Below are 12,558 nucleotides of genomic sequence, written 5' to 3'. Positions count from 1 at the left end.
ATAAACGTCGGCTTCCCTGGGCACTTCAAAGTTTTATTTACACTGCCTTGATTAGACTTACTTTTTTGATTGTCCTACAACGCTTTCTGAATCGTACATCATCAGGACGACCAAGGGATATAGACAAGATGATGAAATGAGATCATATAAACTATTAAAAGTGTTTTGGATATTTCGATTCGTGTTGATATTTCTCCAGAATCCATAAATACATGGTGTAGGTATAAATCTATAATAAATACAGTTATCAGGCGGTCGGTCATGAACATCGTCAAAAACTTCAATACCATGCAGGTGATTTACATGACATGCACGGGAATCTACAAGTTTGGGATGTACTTCGAAATTTGATTAATTTCAGTCCTGTCGGTCAATTTGCATACATTAATTAAATCACGGCTGAGAAGTGCCTGTATATTGTTTCCTCCATCAGATGTTTCAGTGTTACTCATAGATGTTTATATTGAGATATTGAATATTAACTTTGAGGAATGTCGACCTCACTAAAGTATAGCGTACGTAATGTTATAGTTATTGGGCTGTATTTGGTTTTAACGCCATATACAATAAATGATGTTGATTGATAGGGAAAGCCCGATCCTCACTATAGTTACCTGACAAACCCCTGACTTAAAACCGCAACTAAATCAAACGGGAGGTGGATCAAGGCGATGGCATTGGTCAAAGGCTGCGTCAAGAGCAAGGTTTTATGTGAATCAGTCAGAAAATGGCTCTAATCTACATTACAGTCCTCTGAGGATTACTTAGTTTGACCTAGGTGTTGATACAATACATGTAATTGGGACTGAACTGTAACAATGCATGTTGAGGAAAATAAATCCTGTACAGTTATGTAAATTTCTCATTTGTGAGAAAGTACCGGTAACCGTATACATCAATATGTGGCAAGATTATATATATATATATATATATATATATATATATATATATATATATATATATATAAATCAAGAAATTAGTTAGTTTCATTTGGCATTGCAGGCAGTGTTTCGCTGTTAAGGTTACAGACTTTGTTTGTCTTTCTTACTGTTATCTCAGATTGTCTCCCTTTAATTATGTGCTGTCAAGCATGTATCTCATAAATCCATTATAGGGACATCATGTTGACATCATACACAGATACTTTACACGAAAATACCTTTAAGCGCCGATACGCGATTGGTATTTCTAGTAAATGTATATGTTTACCTGCAGGCGAAAACTCAGTATTATTAAACAAATTAACTATGGAATTATATTTTAACTCTTAAAGGTTGTAACATGATAGCGTGTCAACAACTAGCTTGAAAATCATCCGTCATCGGTTGGAAAATTCTCAGTTTTACTGTGTACAGATCTACCATTAAAATATTCCATGTAGCCTATGGATGCAGTTAAAATATGTCTTTCATCCCTCGCTAGCAATAATTTATTGCAAAATCCAGTTTTCCTTTCAAATGCCCTTTCCACATTTAAAATTCTTTATAACACAAGTAAGGAATAGTCAAGCTTTTTCAAGCTTCAAGTCTTTTGAAGATTTGTAAACGAAAATGAATTTTATATCATATATACTGACATTCCCTCTTGTCGTCTTTTTATAATCCATGGGCATTTTTATCCTGCCATATAATCCTGTTCCCTAACGATATATGTTAATGTAAGAACTGTTACGGCCCATTTAAAGAAAGAAAAAATGAAGCAGGCCAATAGGTATCAACAGAAATACCAATGAAGACCACATCGAAAAGTAAGTCTATTTTGTCAGTGAATCTGAATGAAGAAAAATGCAGTTCAGTATTTGAATTCTATGGCTAATGTTTTTTCTACCACTTTAAGTATTAGTGAGGTTAAAACGGTTTTTTTCATTTTTCATCACGTCACGCGCGAGAGCAGCTCCTTCAGCTCCATTTCGTGCCAAAACTGATGTCATGCGCGAGAGCAGCTCCTTCAGCTCCATTTCGCGCCAAGACATCGGCTTGTAAAGTTGAGTTGAGCAGCTCCTTCAGCTCCATTTCGCCCCAAAACTGATCAATGGGCGAGCTCCATTTCGCGTCAAAACTGACCTATGGGTGAGATATATTGGTACCAAAACTGACCAATGGATGAATTGTGTTGACGTCCGCGCGGATGGGATAAAAAGAAGGTGTGTGAAGAGAGCATGCTACTCCGCCTCTCCTACCTGCCTAGACAATGCCAGGCCACGTTCACCCAGATAGAGACGCTACGCTGTCATCAGTATGAAAAGATCCCCTTCTGCTAATCCTCTGCTGCCTGAACTTGCCGAGAAGAAGGTGTGCCTGCCATGGTCCAGCGAGGCTGTGACCAAACTTCAGCTTGCCCCTTGGCTGTGGGTGGCGGTGCGTGATGACAAGACGATTGAGAAAATGTCCCATAGACACTGACTCCCCGCCCAAGCTCGTCGTTCTCGACGGGGAGAGTTGGGCTAAGTTGATGGAACTGGCTGCGGATCTGTCCGAGGAGAGCTTGACAGTGCTTCAGCGGTTATCTGACAGTTGGTGTCTTTCCACTCTGACTACCCCTGACGGTGCCATGTTCGTCCACGTGAAGAAATGGAGAGCATACCGACCGGACGGTCTGCTCTACCCGACGAAAAAAGGTTTCACTCTCAACTACCTCACCCACTGGCAAAAGCTGGTAGAAGCAATCCCCGACATCAACATGTTGCTGGTGGCAGCCGAGGAATAAGAAGAAGAGGCTGCCGGCCCCGGCTCCGGCTGTAATACCGGCGGCAACGGCGGGGACGGTGAAGACAACGTGATGGCGGAGCAGCAAGTGACATTCAGTCTGGAGCAGCCGAAACCGACTTCTCTGGAGCCAGAGCTTGAAGCGGCGCTGACTACCTTGTTGTGGAATGCCTACGACGTGGCTCTCCAACCCCACCTCTTACAGTCGCTGCGCAAAGCGTACGCTGCTACTAAACACTCGGCCGCAATCGACCCGACGACTTGCCTTCCCCCCTTGCTGGAACACCGAGAGCTGGCCGTCAGCGTCATGGATGAGGCCAGTACCCGTTACCTGAAAGAGGGACCCGTGCTCGTCAAATTCATGCGCCAAGCTCTCAAGGCAGCATCACTACCTTATTTATTTATTACTATTTTTTTTGGCTATAGGTCATTCACCGTAAGTGAATTTTGATTGATGGCTACATGGCTCGGTCGGTTACGGCAATAGAATGACGGTGTCTTCTTTGTGTCCTCTCTGACCTGAATAAGCTGCGCACCACGCCCAGGTGGAAAGAATGGGTGGATTCCGTCACCGACCTTCAAGGCTACACGGGTGTACACCGTAGTATGTTTGCGGATGGTATTATCAATCAGGGGCGTCTGCAGGTCGTACGACATATCAAGGATCCCGGCCTATTCAACAGTATTATTTAGAGATTGTTTGCACCATGTTAATGTACGAGGTAAGACTACCCTCCAACCACACTGAGTCAATGCTCTATAGGCGCTCCGTGTTAAATGCATGTACACTGGTGTAAAAAAGAAAGAAAATACAAGCAGGTGGTTTTTATGTTCACGATACAATGGCGTGTTTTGTTATATATCTCGGACAGGTTCACTGACTATACACGGACACAGGGACGACACCGGACTAGGCCTCGCACCTGCCGCCAGCCACCTCACTGGTATGTTGGAGGTTGAGCAGATCCTCCTGAACAGCCCCTTGAGCGCAGCTCCTTCTGCTCCTCGGCGCCTAAACTGACCAATGGATGATCACGTGGTCGGTCTTGGCAACCTGAATATGCATGTACACTGGATAATATATCCATCCGCTGTCTGTGATAAGTTCACTCACTAGTCCTATACACGGACACAGGGACGATGCCGGACTATGCCTAGCGCCGTCCGTCAGCCACCTCGCCAGCAGCAGCAGCAGCATCAGCCGCCGCCGCCGCGGCGGGGACGAAAGCGAGGTCAGAGAACGCTCGCAGGTCGAGACTCGGTCGATACCGACTCTACACGCATTGTACTATGACCCCGACAGTCCAGCGGCTAATAGCGGCGTTCAGCCCTTGCTCAAGGCAGCCCGGCAACAGGGATTCAAAGTGAGTCGGGCCCGCGTGTCGGCTTGGCTGGTCCAGCAGGACACGTACACGCAGCACCGTCCCGCTCGACGGCGCTACCCTCGTTGTGGTTGTGGGTATAGACAGTCAGTGGCAGGCGGACCTGTCGACATGGCAACGTTTGCCAAAGAGAACAACGACAACCGTTACCTACTTACCTGCATCGATGTCCTCTCCAAGTACGCTTGGATGGTTCCACTGCGCACCAAAACCGGTGTTCGTCTGATCGAGGCGTTTCAACGCATTTTCAAGACGGGACCGTTGTACCTGCCAAAGAACGAGAGCAAAGAGTTTCTGAACAGAAAGTTTCAGGCATTTTTAAACGACAACGGGGTGTTTTTCTTTCACACGTTTAACAAGGCCAAAGCGCCCGTGGTAGAACGGTTTAACAGTACTTTGAAAGGACGCATGTGCAAATATTTCACCGCTCACAACACTCGGCGGTACCTGGACGCCTTATCGGCGCTGGTCCGCATCGAGCGTATACGGCGGGCCCGCATCGAAGTCACCACCCAAAACCAGAAAGAAGTGCGTCAAGCATTTTACGGTCTACCCACGTCCAAACGATCGGTATACCCTTATCGCACCGGCGATAAAGTGAAAGGGAAATTCGAAAAATGGTACCTCCCGAATTGGAGCACGGAAATGTTCCGCATAGTCCGCACCTTCTCTCGTCTTGAACGGGAAACGGTTGCTCGGGACGTTTTATGAGACCGAACTGCAACCGGTGACGACCGCGGGACCAGCGGGAGTAGCATATCCGCTCACCTCGCCCTCCTCAACCGCGGCGACAAGCAGCAGTCGCAGTCCATCTACCTCGCCCTCCTCACACGCGGCGACGGAAGCGGTGACGCGATGACGCGCCAGCTCCAACGTTGCGGCCCTTGCTGTCCCTGCTTGCTTGAACCATTTGACACCCCGTGCTGCGCGGCAACGATCGGGGTTTACTTCGGTGTTTGTATGAATGTGCCAAGAATGTGTTCCACTATTGCGGGTTCAGAAGGGGAAGTTACAGCGGTGAAGTTACAGAAAAGCGTTCCCCTGCATAAGCAAAGAAGGATTGTTCAACGCGGTGGTTTCACTGGAGCGCTGCTTGGCCCCTCCCCATCCCCCCTCACTGCCACGGCTCACGCGGCCACGACCCCCATACCCCGTCTCCCGGTACCCCGTGCCCAGTACTGATAAAGCTCTCAACGCTCTCGACCAAGAGATGGCATCGATCCTCCACGACACGACTCTCTAGGAGGATGAGAAAATCCAGCGGTATCACCACACCCTTCAACGGTACCGTACGTTTCAAGATCAATACCAAGTCGCCCAGCAGCTAAGTCCGACGACGAACCAGCCCACCGCCAGATGGAAAACGTTTAGTCCGCCCAGAGGAGATCACCTCACTAACATATTTTACGTCACGCTGCCCAGTAACAGCTCGCTCGACTACTTTCCCAGTAATACCTTGACGCATTTCACCACCCAACTGTCACAGCCCATGCATTTGACTCGCGACTTTACCTGGTTCAACATGCGGCATGACGAAGTGTGGTATGTCTTAGACTCCAAAGAGGACCCGCACCGCGCTAAACATAAGTTAACATTGGCAGCAGGCTATTACCCTTTACCCAAATACCTCGCCAATGGCCTGACCGACTTTTTGACCCACACACACATCCCTTTACTCAAGGCTCACGCCGGTGATTTGACGTTCCGTTTCGATGATGTGCAGCGGAAATACAGCCTCCGGTTTCAGAAACAACTGGGGCTCGGTTTAAGCCCGCGTCTGAAGCAGCTCCTGAACTTACCGCACGACTGGCTCATGGGACCTGAAGATCTGCCATATATCGGTGCCGAGGACCCACGCTGTACGTGTGCCCGGACATTGTCGAACCGTGTGTGGTAGGAGACACGCTGGTGCCGCTGCTGCGGCTGGTCACTACGAAAGGAAAGTACGGGCAACACATCTTTAAGACCTTTCAACACGTGGAATACATCCCCGTACGGCGCAAGCATTTCTCGACAGTGGAAATTGATATTAGAGATGACACGGGGCAACTAGTCGCCTTTGAACCCGGTAAACTGGTGCTGACAGTTCTTTGGACAGTGACGCGCATTACCTTTGCAATGAACGTCGTAGACGACCCCGCCATGTGCTTGTCCTTCATCGACTATTATACCAAGCAAGCCGGCGGAGGTGGGTTACCTGTGTTTCAAGTTGCCGTGGTACAGCGCGGTCACGGCTTGTATATGTGTTTGGTAATTTCGGAAAATGCACTGTTTTTAATCAGAGAACGTGACGTATTGTTGACTAGAGCAGAAATGGCCCTCAGAATCAAGATATCGCCGTTGTTGGTCAATTATGTTTTATTAGATTCGGCTTTCGTAACCCGTCGATTTGATGTATTCTTTTAGTAAGGAGAATATTTGTGCTTTCAGGTGTGGTTTGGGGTTAAGGATAGTCTTAAGGTCAAGTTCACATTTGTAGATTTTCAGGCATTCTGCCAATCGTCTTCGTTCTTTACTGTGTTTAATACATTGCAGCAAATAGTGCTCTATGGTTTCATCGTCCTCTTGACAGGCTGGGCAAGTTGGTGAAGAATTTTGGATTATAGTTGCTAGATGTGCTTTGAGCCCTGTTTTCCCTAGTCTCAGGCGTGATATGTTTTTATCATCTTGGTCATTCAGTAATTGGAACGAATTTAATTTTGTAATCGTTCCGTCTAATATTTTATAGTGCCACCGTCCGCGGATTCTTTATCCCATTCCTCTTTCCACTGATTATTAATTTGAGTATTGATCAATGTATATATTTCAGATTGGTTCAGGGGGACGTTTGTACCTTGTTGACATTTCTGTAGGCTCGATTTTGCTGCCTGATCTGCAATTTCATTTCCTCGAATATTAACGTGTGCTGGAACCCATGCTATTTCGGTTTTTTGTTTCTGTATTTTGTTAGTTAGCGAGATTATTTCTTGTAGGAGGTCTGGTCTGCTCTCAGATTTGGAGTTTTGGATTGAAATTAATCCGCTGAGGGAATCGCTTAGTATGGCTACTCGGTTTGGTTTGTTCTCAAGAATCCATTGTAGTATTGTAACTGCAACTAATTCACTAGTATAGACGGAGAGGTGGTTGGGTAGTTTATAGTTTTTAACTATGTTTAGGTCTGGTATTGCAAATGATGATCCAGTGTGACCTTGCACAATTTTAGATCCTTCAGTATATATTTTAGATGACCGTTGTAGTGTTTGTGGAAGTGTTCTAAGGCTTGAGCTTTGATATATACTGGGTTTTCCAGTTTTGAAATTTGGTCGTGGAGTGCAGTGTCTATTTGGGGAGTTTGCAATAACCGCTTGGGTTGTTGTTGATATGCGTTTTCTTGTTGCTTTGGCAAAGGCAATGTCATATTTGCAAAGTAGTCTGTTGATTTCACATCCTATTGTCCATGTTCATTTTTTCCCCAGATATTCATATTCAGAATATGGGAGGATTAAATTGTAACATGGATGTCTATTACCGTAAGCGGTTATTTTTCCTGCATATTTGAGGTTTAGTTGTTCTCTTCTAAGGTGAAGGGGTTTTTCAAGTGTTTCTACTTGGAGACTGCAAAGCGAAGTGCTTTTGAAGGCTCCTGTTGCTACTTTTAAGGCAGAATATTGGACACTATCAATTTGCTGTAGTAGAGTTTTGCACACGGATTGATAGACTATTGCACCATACTCTATTTTGGAGCGAATTAGACACTGGTACATTTTTATGAGTGTGGTTTTGTTGGCTCCCCATTTAGTGCCTGAAATGCATCTCATTAGATTCAGATCGCGTTGGCATCTAATTGTGAGGTCATCAATATGATTTTTCCATGTTAATCTGCTATCGAGAATCATACCTAGGTATTTCACTTTGTCTTTGAATTCAATTTTCTTTTTACCTAAGAAAAGTTCAATATTTACTTTTCTTCTGTTTGTATAGACAAAAGCTTCACTCTCTTCACACACCTTCACAACGCGGACGTCAGCGCAATTCAGGCGCCAAAACCGCACGGTTACCCCATTGGTCAGTTTTAGCACGAATGGAGCTCACCCATTGGTCAATTTTGGCGCGAACGAAATGGAGATCACCCATGGGTCAGTTTTGGAGCGAAATGGAGCTGAAGGGGCTGCTCAAAAGGAGCTGAAGGAGCTGGGCTCATTGGCCTCGAGTAACGTGTGACGTCACGCGCATGCCCTGACGTCACGTGCATTTTCCTAGGGGAGCGCGGTCTCAAACGACACACCTGCTCCTTCTCAATGTCCTCCTCAATACGACACGTTTGCAACATTCTCGACTACTTACGACATCAGAAAATACGGCACATAAAGACAACAATATAATTCAGACAGTTAACATCATTTGTCAATCAAAATAAAGCTAAGAAAAGAATAAATAAATAAAAAGGTATAGTTTTTTTAAATATAGTTTTCTATGGTCTATCCATTGACTTTTGCTTATTTACTTTTGGTTGTTTTCTTTCACTTTAAATAAGACCGAAAATCTCGGTGGGTCTTCCAAGGTTGCCTTGAATTCTCTGCTCATCAGAGCCTTGTCTTGCTGTACGTCACATATTGTCATCAGTTTACCACCCACATAATCGCTATGTCTTCCACAACCACCAGTGGATGTGAGAGAGGATTCTATGCCTCAACCTAACGGCCTTGATGATAATAAGCAAGACAGTAGGCTTATTTATACATGTATATCGTCCACCATTATTGCCTATCTATCTGTTAATTTTAAAAAATCTTTTGTCTGAATGCTGATAGAATGTATTCTGTTACTATAACACAAAATTCTGTCATATTTAGCCTAATATCTTAATGAGACAATTGACCAACAGAAATGCACAACTATGTCGTGCGCCCGAGATCTTTATTAAAGCGTGCGCACGAGATCTTTATTAAACCGTGCACACGACATAATTGTTCATTTCTATTGGTCAATTATCTAGTGAGCACGACTTATTAAAAAAAAAAACATAACTGACACTTTGAAAATTGGGTGTGTGCGTGTTTTTTTTCTATTTAAACTTTTTTTCTAACCATGACACTTTTACGGCTCCGTATAAAGGGGAGGTAACCATCAGTTTGCAATTCTCCTTTAACAAACTTCGTCCCTATTACAAGTACCGGTATGCAATAAATTTCCTTCCCTTTAATAATTTTTAAAGACCTTGACGTATATCATTTGTGAACTTTTGTACTGCACCGCGAATTGTGGAAAGACGTGCCTGTTATGCACGAGTATATATGCCTGTTTCCGTTGACAGTAAACAAAAATTTATTAATTAATTTATTTATTTCATTGACGTTTTACGCTATACAGCGGCGACCAGCATTATGATGGGAGGAAACTACCAGGCTCCCTGGTAATTGCGCTGCGCTATAGTACGCTAAGCACTAAACCCCAAAGGCCACCTCACTAAAAAAGGGTGGCCATCACGCCTCTTCTAAAACCATACGTGTATTTGTGATGGACCGATAGATGTGTCCAAAAATCTGTCTTAGGTTGTGATCGCGTGGTTTCCTGGGTTATCGTGTCTTTTAGAAACAGATTAAACGTGTTATTATCTGCATAGCACACTTTTCCCTCAGTAAACCTGCCAAAGGTCTATTGACTTACTGTAAGGACTTCGAAGTTGACGAGTAATAGGTACCTTTTCACGCGCAATGGTAACTCGGGCCTCTTGCAATACATGAACACTACAAGTTTGGCCAAGAAAAGTCATCACTTAGGAAATAATGAACAGCAAGCTACAAATCTGACGGAAAGGTTCGTCATTACAACGTTCGGATTTTTGACTTTATATATTTATTTATTTAGTTCATTGGTGTTTTATACCGTACTCCAGAATCCTTCACATATACCACGGCGGCCAGTATTGTGGTTGAAGGCAATCGGACAGAGCCCGGGAAAATCCACGATCATCGGCAAATTGCTGACAGAACTCCCATTTACGACCAGGAAGGAGGCCAGCATGAGCTGGACAAACTCACAGCGACCACATTGGTGAGAGGCTCCAGAGTCATTGCTCTAAGCCAGCACGCTTATTGACTCAAATTTGCATGGTGGCACTATTGGAATCAATGTGTATATAATAGTATTCTACCAAACTCTACGGTAACATGGTTTACAGAGCTGTCATAAAGTTACATCAAACGCATTTACCATGTTCATGTTCTACACGCACGCCAATTTAAATAAGCCGTATTTCGCAAAGTTTCTGAAGTGCATCCACCTTCTCTGGATTTAAAGGAAACTATAGAGACTGTTCAAATGACCAGTACATCTTACATGCATTTGCATATATGCAAAGACAACTACGGCTTCATGTCGCACTGACTTTATGACAAGTGGGATAGTTTCAGTTTTCACATTGTTAAATGTTCTTACTTGTATAGCAATATACCAAAGGGTGCAACATATGGCGACACATACATATACATGTATATCACCAGGGTGCTGGGTTTCCAGGTTATTCCATCAAACGACTTTACTCAAAGTGTCTCAACTTTTAGAGTGAGTGCAGAATCTCTGGAGCTTCATAGTAATTGTGGCAAAGGACATATACCTGTGGACTACGGACGTATATGCATCATCTTATAAAATCGCCACGTTGGATATATGTTAATTGTTGTACATGTTTAAAATGTGTTTACTTCACTGGTGCTTTACGCATTACTCAACAATATTTGACTGATAAGATGACTTATAGTGGGAGAAAACCGGGTAGAGCTCGAAGAGAACCCTTGACCATCTGCAGCTCGTTGGAAGACCTTCTCACTCACGACCAATGGAAGCCAGCATGAGCTCGAGTCAGGGACCACATTGCTGAGAGGCTCACTGATACTTCACTGCGCCAGCAAGCCAACCTCTCGCCCCCCCGCCCTCCCTCCTCATGAAACACAATAGAGTGATGACAGCTTACCTCTAGCGTGGAACACAATTTAGATACTGCTTAAATTTACGCGCCTAGAACATTCTGTGCGTCTTCCAGGTATAATTGATTGCTCTTCGTTACTTGAATTCGTCTTAATTTTCGTATGTTTGGACAGTTTGTTTGAAATCTAAGCGGCATGCCCGACATACAACATAGGCCTACATGGCGTCGTAAACCTTGAGGGGGCGTACCAAGTCGATAATCGCAGGACCATCTCCAAATCAACCGAAAACAATAATAAACCAAAAGGGATATGCATGAAATAATATTATAAATAGTAATTAAAGATGGTAACATGTAAGCGATGAAGCAGTAATCAGTTGTCAGTAATGCTGGGAAGACAATCGATTTTCTTTAAAAATGCTGTTTCTTGCTTTTATTTTTTATTCATACATCACTATGAAATATATTTAGAACTGCATACACCTCGCATGTATAAGTAAATAAATGGTCGACTTCATGAATTCTTTCCTTAAATTTTATTTTTGACAAGGGGAAAAACGGTACATGTACTTTCAATAGCACTCACACTCCTTAGTGCAACTGAACTAAGGGCGTATTACCATGGAATAAAAATGTGCACCTTACACTCAAAAATTAATCTGTTAATTTTAACAGAAAGTCTGTTTTCTGAGTGATGGTAGAATGTATGTTGTTAAATGTACATACATATTCTCTTAATATAACACACATATTCTCTTAAAACAACATAACAATTATAACATGATATTATGTTAAATATGACAGAATATTGTGTTAAAATAACAGAACACATTCTAATTTCACTCAGACAGCAGGCTTTCTCTTAAAATTAACGGATGAATATTTTAAGTGTAACACATAGCAACGTGGCGGCGTAATGCCAATGGTATTGGTTGTCATGGTAATATGTAGGCCTACATTACACCCCGAAGGCTTTGTGTAAGCGGTCAGTCTAACATCTAAATCAAGTAATTTCCGAACTTTAAGGTCTCTAGTACTTCACTGTTTTTGAATTTTGCTTGTGCCGGGAAAATCTCAAATCACGACGTGATTAAATCATGTTTTGGTGCAGGACATAACCAGTTCACGAGAGTGTTATGCTTAAAAAGAGACATAATTGTTTTGACATGTACATGTGTATATGTATATCAGTTAATCAGACTAGGTACAATCATCATCAAAATGTAGAAAAAAATGGTATGGTTTTCGAAACAAATTTCATAGATATTAACGATCTTAAATTTACGCAACCTCTCGGGAATTAGAAATTTAGCGTAACGTGCCTTGGATCACAGATGTGTCAACCAATGAATAACGTCTGGTTTGGATAGTTATTCCCATCTTCTTGGTGTCTTTCAAAGAGACGTTCTGGTATCTTTCAAGCTGTATTATTCGTTAGGTTAATGATAGGTGTATATGGTATCTTCAGATAGAGCATTCCAGTCTATTGGTTCAGTGCTCTGCCGAAAATCACCTGGTTGTCTGACCCAGGTGAAAAGTCATGTAATCTCTGTTAGCTGATGAA

This window comes from Liolophura sinensis, chromosome 1 (assembly GCF_032854445.1).
Source record: "Liolophura sinensis isolate JHLJ2023 chromosome 1, CUHK_Ljap_v2, whole genome shotgun sequence".
Classification (NCBI taxonomy): domain Eukaryota; kingdom Metazoa; phylum Mollusca; class Polyplacophora; order Chitonida; family Chitonidae; genus Liolophura; species Liolophura sinensis.
The sequence above is the reverse complement of the archived record's forward strand: the minus strand, read 5'-3'. Positions refer to the sequence as shown.